Below are 13,190 nucleotides of genomic sequence, written 5' to 3' on the forward strand. Positions count from 1 at the left end.
CTCCTTATAGACAACAGACAGTTAAGTCTTATTTTTTTAATCTAATAGTCTGTCCTTTAATTGCTGTATGTACACCATTCACATTGAAGGTGTTGACTAATATAGCTTGATTAATATCTACCATGTTTGTAACTGTTTTTATATGTTTTACTTTTCCTGCCTATCTGGTTTTATATAATTTCATTTTCTCTCCTCTCCTAGTGTATCAGTTAAATGTCTAAAAAATATTTTGTTGTTGCCCTGGAGTTTGCACTATATACATTTACAACTAATCTAAGTCCACTTAAAATTGTATTTATTTATTTTAGAGAGAGGGGAAAGAAAGGGGTAGTAAAGAGGGTATGGAAAGAGAGAAAAAGATTAGTTGTTTCAATTATGTATGCATTCATTGGTTGATTCTTGCACGTGCCCTGACAAGGGATCCAACTTGCAACCTTGGCATATCAGGACAACGCTGTAACCAACTGAGCCACGCAGCCAGGGCCCAAGTCCACTTTCAATAACAGCATATCATACTGCCATACCTTACAGCAGAGCGTTCCCAACTCCTCCTTCCCATCCCTTATAACATTGCTGGTATTCATTTCACTCATCTATATGCTATAATTACTCAGTACTTTTTTGTTATATTTTTGCCATTACTTTGAATAAAGTTATCTATTAGCTCAATTAAGAAGATAAAAATTTTTATTTTTCTTTATTACTCTTTCTCTGATACCCATCCTTTTTTTTTTATGTACACCCAAACTTCTGTCTTACATCATGTCCTTTCCCTCCAAAAAACTTCTTTTAACATTTCTTGGAAGACAGGCCTACTGGTGACAAATTCTCTCAATTTTGTCTGAGAAAGTCTTTATTTCACTTTCAAGTATAATTTTGCAAGACATGGAATTCCAGGTTGGTGGGCACTTTAGTTTCAATACCTAAAACATTTTACTCCATTTTCTTCTTTGCATGGTTTCCAATGGGAAGTCTGATGTAATTCTTATCCTTCTTGCTCTGTGGGCAAAATGTATTTTTCCTCTGGTTTGTTTGTTTCTTTCTTTTTTTTTTTTTTACTAGCAAACCCATATTTTCGTTTTATTCAGAACAAAGAGAAAAGGAACATTTTGAACATACTGAAAGAAACTCAGCCATAGGGTTGGAGTCTGTGCCCAGACTACCCATGCAGTGAGGACGGTGCTCCGCTGATACGGTTGATTCACCGCAGCATCGGTCTACTGTTTGTCTAATGTTAACAATTATAAGCAGAGCAGTGCAACTAGTTTTAAAATGATCCTTACAGTGTTAGAGTCTCAACCACAACATTTCTCTTCTCTTGGCACTACTAGTTTTCTTTGCGTACCTGAGTTTCCTCTTCTTTGGTAAAGTTATTTTTTTTTATGCTGAAGGTTTTGCAAATCTCTTTAGCAGTTTTCTCCTTTATCATATTGGCAACAGTCTTGCATGTAACATCAAGGAAACTTTTGGTGTCTAAATAGTTTGCAGCTAGAGTAAGTTCAAAAAGTGTTCCTCAGTCAACTTTCAGGAATTCTTGGTCCCACAGAGGGGTATCATCTGTTGGTTTTTCTTTCTTCTCATCATCCTCAGGAGGAGGAGGGTCACCCTTGCAGTGGGGGCACCACTGGACATTAATATTGCTGTGTTACCATTTGGTAGAGGAACTGGGTCATCATCGCCTTCATCATCCATTCCCAAATCTTCTAACGTGGTTTTGACAGTCACAGATTGGGAGTTTCAACATCAACTTCAAATATCTCTCCAACGGGACTTTGAAACTTAGTTGAAGGCATGCTACTCAGTCTCAAGGAAACGGCAGGCCAGAGGCTGATGAGACAGGGCAGTGTCAGCAGACACGACAGAGAAAGGCAGAGAGCAAGGCCACTTAGAGCTCCTCTGTCTTCATTCAAAATTTTCTTTGTCTTTGCTTTTCTGAAGTTTAAACATCGTATGCTTAGGTGTAGATATTTTTGTATTTATCCTACTCACTATTGCATGAGCTTCCTAGACCAATGGTTTGGTGTCTGTTATTGATTTGGGAAAACTCCCAGCCATATTTCTTCTGCTCCTTTCTCTTCATTCTCTGGTAGTCCCATTACACATATGTTATACCTTCTGTAATTGTCCCACACCCCTTGGATGTTCTGTTTCTTCTTTTTTTTTTCCATTCTTTTTTCTGTTTGCATTTCGGTTTGGAAAGGTTCCATTGATACATCTTTGTGCTCACTGATTTTCCCCTTGGCCATGTCCAGTCTACTAAAGAGCCCGCCAAAAGGATTCTTTATTTTTGTTCCAGTGATTTTTATTTCTCACATTCCTTTTGATTTTTTCTTAGAGTTTTCATCTCTCTGCTTATATAATGCACGTGTTTGTACCTGTTATCTACTTTTTCCCATTAGATTATTAATAGTAGTTATTTTATTTTTTTAAGAATTTTTTTTTGTGGTTTTATTGCATCATGAGGCATTGAAACATCAGAACAAATCTATATCTGGGCAGTGAGGCAGCTGCTTTCTCCTTCACTTCTTTGGGTTACTACAGTAACTTGCCAGATTTAAAAACCAAAACCAAAAAAAACCCTTTTGCATTACTTAAGAGTCTTTCCAGGGCACACACTGGTGCAACACAAAATTCTCCTGTCAGATGAACTAGTCTAGTGTCCAAACACCATGCACAATACCCAGGTAGCAGCAATGCACTGTGCCCACTCCACTGCAGCCCTGCTTGTTTGTGTATGATATCTGGAGCATCCAGAGGAGTGTGACTAGTCTCCAGAAGAGGAGGGAAGAGGAAACGGCACGAGGGCCTGGCCAGGAGGTCAGCCCAGGTTATGCAGGGCAAGCCTGAACACGTCACTGGTGCAAACCTAAGCATTGCTGATGCTCTTTAACAGGAACTTGGTGGCACCCCGTGACGGGGTCCCCGTTGGCCTTAAGCTGGCCCACAACCATGCTGATGATGCAGCTGTCTGGCATGGGCTGATGGTCCATGATGCTGCGCTGTGATGCTCTGCTGGATTTTCTGGAATGGTAGGCTGGTCAACAACTCCACAATGGCAGCTTTGCCCTGGAATTGCTGTCCTTCCCACAGAAGGCATGACATGTCAATGTAAACTGCACCTCGTTGGGTTCTGTCACTATCAAATAACTGGTAGTAATGCTGAATGAAGCTGGACCCATTCTGCTCTGAAACCGGCTTGTCTCCCATTCCGGAGCACCACCCTGCCTCACCGAGACCTGAGGGGCTGGCATGACGGTGGCAGTGGCAGCGGCAACCCAGCACTGTTTCGAATCATAGTTATTTTAAATTGCTTTCTTAATTCCAAAAAATCTTTATGATATCTGAGTCTGGTTCTAATGACTGCTTTTTCTCTTCAGACTGTGTTTTCTTGCCTGTTAGCATGTCTGTTAGTTTTCTGTTGAAAGGCAGACATAGAATATTGGATTATGGGAACTGAGATAATCAGGCTTTTAGTGTGAGGTTTTATATTAATTTTGACTAAGAGCTGGGCTGCGTTTAAGGTTTGCTGTAGCTGGAGATGCCAGAGGCTTCGGTTTCCTAGAATTTCCCTGTTTGTTTGTTTTCCTCCCCTGTTATCTTTGGGTTTCCCTAAGAACTCCTTCTTTAAAAGAGTCTATGCCTTGCAGCTCTTCTAGGTGTAACCCACTGTTGCTATACCAAAGACCTGCCATTGGTGGAAAGATGGTGGGGAGGGGAAGCGTTCTATACCCATCATTAAATCTCAGAGTTTCAGCTGGTCTGAGTCCCTGGGCTGTGACTTTCAGAAGCACATCTAGGCCCTTTTCCTCCCCTTAAATGAGACAGGGAAGCTAGGGAGGGCTGGAGTTGCCTCACTGCCCTTCACCAGGCCACACAAGGCTCTTGTAACAAAGGGTAGGCCTTTGTTATGGAGAAAACTCTGGACATATTTCCAAATGTTTACTTTTCCTCTCTTCCTACCCCAAACAGAGGGTGTTTTAGTCTCATCTTTCCAATGTAATCCTGGTGGGGTTCCTGGGGATAAAACCCATGAAAGTATGGGGGTGGGACTTGAGACTGGGCCCCCCACAAGATTATAATTTTCAAGCTAGTCCACACTCAGCTTCCAGAAGTTCCATAGGTTTATGGCATAGATTGTAATGATGGTTTCACACTTACATGCAACCTCATCAAGTTGTAAACATTCAATATGTACAGCCTTTGTGTGTGTCAACCATACTTCAGCAACACAGTTTTAGAAATCACCATTCTGTGGGCTTCTGCTTTGGGTACTGATCTTGGCTATGATTCTCTGGATTCACCCATTTCTCTGAGTCTCAGTGTGGAACTTGGCCCTGTTGGAGCCTTAAGTCTCTGATGGATATAAAAAAAATGTTGACTTTCAGTTTGTTCAGTTTTTTCTTGATAGTGTGGAGTGACAGCTTCCAAAATCTTTATGCAGCAGAGCCGAAACCAGAGTCTCCCCTTGCTGGGATTTTAACGCAGATGCTAAAGGTGTGCCTGCCAGTCATGGGGACAGAGAGACAGGCAAACTTTGTTGGAGGAGCAAGGCAGGAGCAGCTAAAACCGCCACAGGTCCACTCAGCAGACCTGCCCTGCAACCTGAGAGAAGGAAGCATTACCCAAGGGAAACTGAGGCCCTAGGGAAGGAGCCATGAACGATGTCCTTAGAATGGAATGATGTCCTCCCCACTCCTCCACCAGCTCTGGCCTTCTAGATCCTGCTCTGTCCTTAGGCACAGGGCTGGGCTGCAGAGGAGGCAAAAGCATGAGGCCATGGGACTTGAGTGTGGGACTGAGGTCAGGCTGGCCAGGCAGACCCACCAAACAATTGCGTTCTTGGGGTGGTCGCTGTACTTCTGGAATCTCAAGCCTCATAGGTAAGCTCAGAAAGTACCAGTACTTTCCTGGTACAACTGCGGAGAGGAGAGAAACGCCTGGTACTGAGCCTGGCTTATTGCAGGTGAAATACAGGTTTCATTTTTTCTTTCTCCCACAGGAGCCCCTGTTACCTTTGGAGTCCAGTTCAGTAGCCCTTGGTGCTAACCCTTCACAGGTCAGGACTACCTGCCCCAGCCCAAGGGCCACCAAGAGGAGAGAAAGAAGGAAGGCTGAAAGCAGGTAGCTAATGTAATGGAGTTACACGACACTGCTCTAAATACTTCTATGTGTATTTGCTGATTTAACCAACCCCCAAATGTATGATCTAGAAAAATATCATTACTGTATTTAACAGAAAAAAAACAACAAAAAAATGAGGCACCAAGAAGTTTATAACAAGAATTAGTCAATAAATGGCAGAGCCTGAGTTCGAACCCAGAGCCCACATTCTAGGAAAAGAGTATAGGAAGTAAAGGTCCTTGACTTTGGGGAGAAGGGACCTGGCAAAGGGAAAGTCCCTCCCATTATATAGTTTGTCTGTGAGTTTTTAAGGGCTGGAGGCTCCCTCCTGTGCCTAGGGCTCCAAGGTTTGCTGAGGGGATGCCATGTGAGCTAGAGCCCAGAGGAAGCTGGGCGGAGGCTGGTGCAGACCCCAGATCCCATGACCCTTCCCCCTCTGATGCAAGAAGAGGTTCAGGGATATATGCGCTTGTGTGCCCCACCCTGTGCTTCTCAAACTTGAAAGTGCATGTGATCTTGTTAAAATGCAGATTCGAGCTCAGTTGGCCTGGGTGGAGCCCAAGAGCTTAAATTTTTAATAGGCTCCTGGGAAATGTGGATGCTGCTGGTCCAGGGACCGTGTAGAAAACAAGATTCTACAGGGCCCTGCGTTGCTCGGGCCAGGCTTCTTTTGTTCTCTTTTCTTCTCTGACTCCACCTGCCTGATCGCCTCTGTACTCCCCACTTCTGGAGTGAGAGTTCTCTTCACTGCCACCTCTCAGGGGACAGGGCAGCCACTGAAGAGCATTTAAGAAAAGCTACGGAGGGAAAGTTCCACTACAAAACCAGTTAACCTGCGTGGGCCAAATCTATGAGTTGGGCCCAGCATGTCCCATCGTCTCCAAGATCCCAGAATGCTGGCTTCTGGTTAAAAAACAGCACTTATGTCACCCGTAAAGTGGAGAAATGATCACAGACCCTGACCTCAGGGTGGATATGAGGATTAAGTGGCTTAGCATGCATAAAGCAGTTAGCCCAGCCCCCAGCACACGGTACGCATACCCTCCTAATTTTCTGAATGGATAGCCAGCAAGTATGAGTTTGAAGCTGACATACGGATCTTTAAAGCACAGTGGCCCTCCAACTTGAGCGTGCAACAAAATGGCCTAGAGGGCTTGTGAAGACACAGGTCTCTGGACTCTACCGGTTTAGTAGGTCTGGGGTTGGGGCCTGAGAATCTGCATTTTCGGCCAGTCCCAGCTGATGCTGATGTTGATGCTGCTGGTCCAAGTACCGATTCTGAGAACTCCAGCCCCATCCCACGAGGAGGAGCCCCGGGGCTGTGCCAGAGCTGGCAGTGCTAGGCCAGGTCACACTGAGAGGCTGGAGCCTTCCCAGCAGCTCGGGCTCCAAGGACACCAAAGAGAGGCCTGTTGGACCCGAAGCCCCTCTGCAGGCCTCTCCTCCAGGCTTGCTCCCTCCTGCCTGGCCCAGTGCCCCAGCTGTCAGAAGGCCCCTCCGCCCAGCTTTGTTTGCATTCCTGGAGCCTGCGTCAGCCTGGGCAGCAGGCATGTCTATGCGGGCAGGCCTGGCGCAGTCCTGCTGGCGGGCCCTGCGCTCCAGGCCTCCTGGGCTTGGGGCCACAGTGGCCACGCAGAGCTCACTTAGCAGGCTGGTGACTCACACTTCCTCCCGGATTCCGGGAAATGCTTTCCTGCCGCTGTTGCTGCAGCTTTTTTCTTGTTTGATGAGAAGTTCTCTGCAGACTTCCATGGCAACCTCAGGATGGGGAGGCAGGAGGAGAAGGTGGACAAATCCATTCTCAAGAGGGGCCCCAAGAATTCCCATCTCTCTCTCTCTCTCTCTCTCTCTCTCACACACACACACACACACACACAATTTGTACACATACTTTCAACCTCTTGCCAGCCTCGGCCTGAGCCCCCAACCCACCATGGAGCTTTGGTCCAGGCGGGCCAGCTCCAGAAATGCTGCTTTTATTAAAAAGGAATGGCCTCACAAAGGCCCGACTGTAGGAAAGGTTGTAATTTGCCCAAATAAAACTTAATTTGATCCATGAAATAGCTGTGGTTTATTGTGTAATAGATGTGCTATGTGTTTCAATTTAATAGAAGCCAATATAATAGGGGGCCAGCTGGGGCCTCCAGAGGCTGGCCTCTTTCCCACCACGCACAGTAGGGCCACACAGCCTGCCCTGATGACGGGACCCTCCACCAGGAAAGGACAGAGAAGGGCTGGCCACAGACTCCTGGCCCAGACCACAGAGGCCTGTGGGAGAGACAGCCCAGGGGCAGACAAGTAAGAGTGCTTGAAGGAAAAAAAGGAAAGAAATGAAAACCACTCTTTTTCCAAAGCAAAACTGTGCAAGAGTGAGTCCGAGGAGGGGGTTGTGGGGCTGAGTCACTTCCTTGTCCCCTGCTGGAGTGGGAGGGCCCCTACCATGGCTGTAGGAGAAAGAAGGATGGGTCTGTCACCTGAAATGTGTTGGGGAGGGATCCACTGGAGACGCCTTCAGGGACAGTCCCTGGGACAGTGGGCAGCAGCCTCAGCCCCCGGAGTCTCTGTGGGCAGGCTCAGCAGGCAGGTGGCACAGGCTAAAAGAGAGAGCGAGCTGGGGTAGGAAGCTCACCGGGGGTGGGGAGGCCCCCAGAGACGGTCCGGCTGGCATCCCCTTCCTGCGGCCCACTCAGGCAGGCCAGGCTGAGGCCCAGAGAAGGCAAGGTCGTAGGGCCAGGGGGCAGCTCAGCTGGCTCCCCTTCCATAAACCTTTATGAAATACTGGTGCTGGGCCAGGGCAGGCAAGGATAGAACGCCAGGCTGGTTCTACAACCCCCTTCCCCCACCCGAGTGCGGACTGACTAACAGACCAGAGGAAAGAAAAAACGGGTAGGAGGAGAGGGACTCTGCATTTGTTAAGCACATCCTGTGAGCTTAATCCCCCCGAAGATCCCTATTTAATCCTCCTGACAACCATACACAGAAGGTATGGTAGTCCCATTTCTCCGATGAGGAAAGTGAGGTCAGGATGGTGGCTTGTCCAAAATCGCAGTTACCCCTAGACCGTCTGCTGCCTCCAGCCAGTCACCCCATGCCTTTCCTAGTCTTTTCTGGCTCTGGGGTTCTGATCCCGGGTCCAGGTTACTCCAGATTCATTCGCCCCATTAGTGCTTCCCTAAAAAGGCCTTTATCTGGTTCAGTGCGACCTTGGGTAAACCTCTGAGCCTCCACTTTCTCATTTGTTAATGAGAATAATTACAGATGCCCCACAAAGGCTATTCTGAAGTTAAATGGCATACCATATAAAGATCACCAAAGCCAGGATTTGGCATTCGGTAGGTACTCATTAAACCCACCCACTTCAAACACCTCCCACTGAGAACATCATATACGGGTAAGTTCTGGATATTAGTTTGGGAGAAAGGAGCGTCCCTCCCATTTACTTGCCGAGTCCCTGGATGGGGTAGTTCACCTTTCTGAGTCTCAGTTTCAAAATCTGCAAAGTGACCACGACATTACCTACTTCACAGGGATGATGGGACAAATTTAATTGTCCCATCAAGATGAGATAACAGATGGCATATAACAGGTGCCCAGTAAATGATGGTTGTTATTTCATTATTGTTGTTTGTTACTAGTATTATTCTCGTTCTAAACTCTCTCCCAGTATTTACGATCAACGTGTCCAGCATGTGCTGCCCCGTAATCTTGCTTGTGTTGTCTCCCTGCTCCCCCAAGGATTTCTCAGTCTATCTGTGAACTGGAGTTTCCGCACTGAGGCTCAGGGGACCCTCTGTATCCCGAGCGCCCCAGAAACAAATCACACAGAAATCCAGTGACTGAAAGAACAGTTAGCCTGGAAGCACGGGCAGAACATGGTTTTCTCTTTTGTCCTTCCAACAAAAGGTTGCTCTTTGCCAGACCCACTGTCGGGATGAAGAGGGCAGGTCTGTGGGCATTAGCAGCGGCAGGAGCCTCAGTGGTCAGTGTGGGGTCTTCCAGGGACAGCCGCCAGGAGGCCTTCTAATGCACCCCGTCCCCTCCTGGGGACTGCGGGTGTGCTCCTCTCCTCCTGCCCCGTCGATGCCCCCTGTGCCTACCAGATGCTGAAGAAGCCAGGAGGCCCAGATACCAAGCTGTGCTGTGTCCCGGTCATCTAAATGTGAGCCTGAAGGCCTCGAGGACTGTGACTTGCCCAAGGTCACAGCAGGTGTGTGCTCTGGGGGTGCCTGTGTGTGTGCTTTTTCCATTATGACTCGTTGAGGGCCCTTATCTCAATACCTCCCAGGGCGCTCCAGGGCTCCGGGGAGGCAGCCGAGTGTGGAAGTGCACTGTTAAATGACACAAATGTGTCATGAAAAACGACTCATTTACTGTCATTCAAAACAGGCAAACTTCAGTTAACTGGAACACTGGCAGGTATAAATGTCTAATTGAGCTTTAACGCCAGATCCTTTCTGGTTCAACATTATTGTGGAGAATCTGTTGTTTTTAACTATAATTTATAATAAAGTTAATATAATAACAATATGACATACTCATTGTAGAAAATTTGAAAAATGTAGAAAAGTTTTTAAAAAGTGTGAAAATCACCCTGACTGGTGTGGCTCAGTGGATTGAGCACCAGACTATGAAACAGAGGATTGCTGGTTCGATTCCCAGTCAGGGCACATGCCTCCATTGCGGGTCAGGCTCCCTGGTGTGGGGAGCACGAGAGACAACCACACACTGATGTTCCTCTCCCTCTCTTTCTCCCTCCCTTCTCCTCTGTCTAAAACTAAATAAATAAAATCTTTTTTAAAAAAAGAGTGAAAATCCCCTCTAACTCTGCAACCCAGATATATTCATTGGTTATATATCACATACATATACAAGGTCTGTCCAGAAGGTATCCAGCCCTGCACTATGAAAAATAGAGGCCTTTATTGAAGAAGATACAAGACACAAGAAACATTGTACACAGGACAATGATGCCTCGGTCCCCTTCAAGGTAGGTACCTTGGGACCTCACATGGTTCTCCCAATCAGCACTAGCCACCCCATCATATTTTCCTGAATCTCATTGACAGCCTGAAATCTCTTCCCTTCCACGGGTGATTTTAGTTTTGGGAAAAGCCAGAAGTCACAGGGCACCAAATCTGGGCTGTAGAGGGGCCCAGTCACCTGGGTGATTTCATGTTCCCCCCAAAAACTGCACCGGATGTGATGCATGAGCAGATGTGTTGTCCTGATGAAGCTGCCAATCACCAGGTGCCCCCAGCTTTGGCCTTCTGGATCACCTGAAGAGTTCCCACAGAGGAATGTTCAAGCTTAATGCAAAACCTGATGCAGATTCATTGCTCTACTCACTCGGTCATTTTGAACGTGATGACCCCACAGTACACATGCTCACTCAGCAGCATCTACCACCCCACTGACTAGTACGGTGATATTGTCCCTGTTCACACATATGCATTCCAGTCCACTCTCCTTGGCTGCCAGGTTACACTGATGTTGATGTCGTGCAAAACATTCTCATATTATTAACAATGTCTGGACTATTTCCAGACAGACCTTGTGTATGCATTACTGTCCTGATATCAGTATGTTTGTATATGTTCAGCACTTTCTGTGTGCCAAGGACTGAACATAGTGCTTACTCATCACACACACATGTAAATGAAGCACTGTCACCTGTGCGTGTGGGTTTAGGACCTGCTTTTCCCCACCCAGCGGCACTGCAGCATGATAACTCTTCCACACGCAGGTGTCCCCCTGCTTCCCAAGTTTGCTTTCCTCCACTTCACTTCTACAAAAGACATCATTATGTGTTTGTGTAACCAAAAGAAGTCGAAGAGGATTTTCACTTTTACAAAAAAAAAAAGGGGGGGGCCAAAGGGCAAAAACAGTGATAGCATTTGTTCGGCAGCAAGCATTATAGAAGCCGTGGCATCCCGGGCAGCAAGAGTGGCCCCGCCAAGCTCCTTCCCTGGGAACCACACTCAGCATCTTAGCATCAAGCCGACGGCTTCGAACTGGGTCTGCGAGCACCTGTGCTTTATGTCAATCGATTTGTGCTCCCACCAGCAAGATGCGTGTCCGGGGCATCCGAGAAGCCTGGGAGACCTTCTAAGGGTATTACACTTGACATAAAACTGGATGTAACTAAGTGTTCTGATCATGGTGAAGAAAATAAAGACAATATTGTGCGTGCCTTGAATTTGGGGCTTGGGAACACTCAGAAAAGTGTCCATATACATTCATGGTCATGGCGTCTTCGCTTTACGCCATTTTGGCTTATGAAAGGTTTCATAGGAACACTCTATTTTTGGATAGTGGGAGAACCCTGCAATTTAAAATATTTAAAAATATGATATTTTTCAATGAAAATAATACACGCTTATGGTAAAGTAAATAGCCCATAAAAATAGAAAGTGGAAAGAAAAAAGAAACCCAGTTGCACCTTGATGTCTTCTTTCCTTCTCCAAAGTACACGTCTCTCTAGCAGTTAAAATGCTTAAAGGCCGCATAATATTTTGCCACACAGGGGTGCCATCATTTCTAATTCCCCAGTATCCGATGACTAGGCTGCTCAGAATTTGGCTGCTCTTAAAAACACGACTGTTTCTCAGGGAAGATCCCCAGAGGCAGACCTGCTGGAACAAAGGGCACAAGTGAGCGTTCCTAAGGCACCTGACCCCGGCTGAGAAGCCGACCTCCTAAAGGCTGAGCACCCTCAGGTACGGGGCCAGCGGCACAGGAGGGGGACCCAGTCTGCTCGCCTCACCAAGTCTCAGCCCCACCCACGAGTTTTTAAAAAGTTTGGACAAAGTAATGTGAGAAATAACACTGCATTATTTTAACTGAATCTTTTGTGTCCTAATAAAGTTAAACCTATTTTCATACACTTACACACATTTTCCTTCTATTAATTTTCTTTTTGTGTCCACTGCCCGTTTTTTTTTTTTTTTTCTGTTAAGGTCTTTAGATTTCTTTCTTTTTGATTTGTAAATGCTCTTTACATATTTGTTTTTATTTAATTCTATTTCTGGTATGTTTTGATGTACAGAAGTTTCCACTTATAAGCATACAAATATGTACATCTTTTCCTTCGTAATTTTTTTCATCACTGCTGTTCTTAGGAGTGCCTTCCCATCCAGAAATCAAAATCGTGAACATTTTATTCTAGTTATTTCCGTTTCATTGTTTTCACATTTCTAGTCTCATCCATCTGGAACTTATCCTACTCCTCAGTGTGAAATGGAGCCACAGGTATTCTCTCCCCATCCCCCGTCCCCCCAGTCCCCCCCCCCGTCCCCCCCAGTCTCCTCCCTTTCCCCACCACTCATTAAGCAAATCTTCCCTTCTTGCAGGCTTTGAAACAGGCAGCAGCTCCAGGGACTGCATCATCACCACCTCAAGACACGCCCACTCCTCCAGCCACACCTTTAACTTATCTTCACCAGATGCCAGGACCCTCTGTCTCCCACTGGGGACACAGACATCAACACAACAGTGACCACCAAGCTAGATGGAAAACAGGCCCGTCAACAATCACAATAAATGTTCCCAAGGCTTGAACACCGAGGGACATCTGGGTGCTGCCTGAGACTTAGTAGGCGGGGCTTATCTGGGGCAGGGGAGGGGACAGATGCTGGGGGATGGGTCCCAGAGAAGAGGACAGGTGAGCTGGAGCACTGAGAACTGAACTTAATAAAAGATACGAAACACCCAGCACACAGGGAACCCAAGGGAGTCTGGGAGGCTGGGGCTGGATGGGAGGAGACAGTTCATGACCTGCTATTCTGTGCCACACACATGTGCCTCCTAATAAGTAAAGACCCACAAGAATCACCACTTTAAATGAACAAAAAGGAATTTGACAATTAAGCAATGGAGGGTGAAGGGCATCTAGGAAGAGGAAACAGCATAAATAAGTGCTTGGTGAAGTCACCCGCCAGCTGTGCCCATGAGAGAATGTCGCCGGTGGAGCCTCGGCAGGGTGAGGGCAGCAGACTGAGGAAGTCCCATGGGCTCTGTGAGGGGCCTGGGCTTCAACGGGCAGCCAGCCAGCGGCTCGGCTCCCACCGGGG

At 46.8% G+C, this 13,190-nt stretch overlaps 2 pseudogenes; both read right to left on the bottom strand.

Annotated features, from left to right (window-relative positions):
- Nucleotides 1-1,327: 1,327 nt before the first annotated feature.
- On the bottom strand, nt 1,328-1,793 carry LOC119057124 (S-phase kinase-associated protein 1-like; annotated as a pseudogene).
- A 1,025-nt stretch (nt 1,794-2,818) lies between these two features.
- Nucleotides 2,819-3,207, bottom strand: LOC119056980 (nuclear transport factor 2-like; annotated as a pseudogene).
- Nucleotides 3,208-13,190: the final 9,983 nt, after the last annotated feature.

This window comes from Artibeus jamaicensis, unplaced genomic scaffold, assembly GCF_021234435.1.
Source record: "Artibeus jamaicensis isolate MK-2021 breed Jamaican fruit bat unplaced genomic scaffold, CSHL_Jam_final contig_548, whole genome shotgun sequence".
Taxonomy (NCBI): domain Eukaryota; kingdom Metazoa; phylum Chordata; class Mammalia; order Chiroptera; family Phyllostomidae; genus Artibeus; species Artibeus jamaicensis.